The 1,487-nt window shown below is 38.7% G+C and overlaps 1 non-coding gene across 1 annotated transcript; it reads right to left on the minus strand.

The window, feature by feature from the left end:
• Window positions 1-674: 674 nt before the first annotated feature.
• Window positions 675-777, minus strand: LOC129044826 (small nucleolar RNA U13). The gene has a single exon (XR_008504814.1). It is a non-coding gene; the product is annotated as a small nucleolar RNA U13 (small nucleolar RNA).
• Between the last annotated feature and the right edge of the window lie 710 nt (window positions 778-1,487).

The raw sequence follows: 1,487 nt of genomic DNA on the forward strand, positions 1-1,487 counted from the left end.
TTGTTCTGTTTAATCTTAGTTGTCAGTTTCATGAGTTTATCAGTTTCTTCATGGAGGTCGTGAATATCTTTACTTAGTCCATTGATCTTAAACTTATCAGAAACCTATATTGAGGAGTACTTGCCAGAGTCTTTTCCATGAATCTGATTGCAGATGCATTTAAAGAAGAATTAAAACTGTGGAAAAAGAGGCTTAAAACAGCCATGGTTCAAAATCTGATGAGAGTTTCAGCAATTGACAAGGAAACTCCATTATGTTTATTGCATACAGCATTTTAAGACAACAACCAGAAAAATGACTAAGAGTATCACTTTAGGACCATCAAACATTTATAAATTTTACATAATTTTTAGATCTTTCACATCAATAACATAGCCATATAAATATAACTTAGAGAAGATTTAGCGTCACTTTGTTATTTGATCCCATCTGTGCCTCCAATGCTTCTCATACAACTCAATACATCAAACAAGCCTAATTAGTTTAACATCTCTACAAGCTGAAAAATACATCCCTTGAGGCTCTCCAGGAGCCCAACTAGAAAATCTCAAAGATAATTCCAGGTTGAAAAGACTTCATTTAGAACTCTGATATTGAGAAAGCTGGCCAAATATGTCAAAAAGTATAAAACATTTAATTAAAACAGAATTGCAGATCATAGTGAAATAATAGTTGTTCACTTAACAAGAGTGACTGCAGATTTCAAGGTCTGAGGGTGGCACATCTCACACACGAGTGCGAATGCTCAATCATCATCCTTATGAACTACAAAACGATCGTGACTGAAGATTTTAAAAGTAAGCTGAGCATGATGGTGTGCATCTGTAGTCCCAGCAACTCGGGAGAATGAGGTGGGAGGATCCCTTAAGTGTAGGAGTCCAAGGCCAGACTGGACAACATAGTGAGACCCTATCTTAAAGAATAAAAATTTCAAAAGCAAATGCATGAAGTTGCATGTATGTTTTATTTAAAAAAAAAAAAAAAAAGGCTAAAGACTCAGTTTTCCAAAGTAATCAAAAACCTGGCCGGGTGCAGCAGCTCACGCCTGTAATCCCGGCACTTTGGGAGGCTGAGGTGGGTGGATCACAAGGTCAAGAGATCAAGACCATCCTGGACAACATGGTGAAACCCCATCTCTGCTAAAAATACAAAAATTAGCTGGGTGTGGTGGCATGCACCTGTAGTCCCAGCTACTCGGGAGGCTGATGCAGGAGAATCGCTTGAACCCGGGAGGCGGAGGTTGCCGTGAGCCGAGATCACGCCACTGCACCCCAGCCTGGAGACAGAGCTAGACTCCGTTTCAAAAACAACAGCAACAACAACAACAACAACAACAAACTAATAAAGACAGCATGAAGCACAGGAAATTACCTTGATAGAACACAGAATCTTTGTTTCCTAGGCCAATTACCAAAAAATAAAGAAAATACCCCTGCAGTGTAATTGCTTCTTATAGGAAGTCCTTTTAGATAATCTGAAAATCTAAC

Source organism: Pongo pygmaeus, chromosome 13 (assembly GCF_028885625.2).
Source record: "Pongo pygmaeus isolate AG05252 chromosome 13, NHGRI_mPonPyg2-v2.0_pri, whole genome shotgun sequence".
Classification (NCBI taxonomy): domain Eukaryota; kingdom Metazoa; phylum Chordata; class Mammalia; order Primates; family Hominidae; genus Pongo; species Pongo pygmaeus.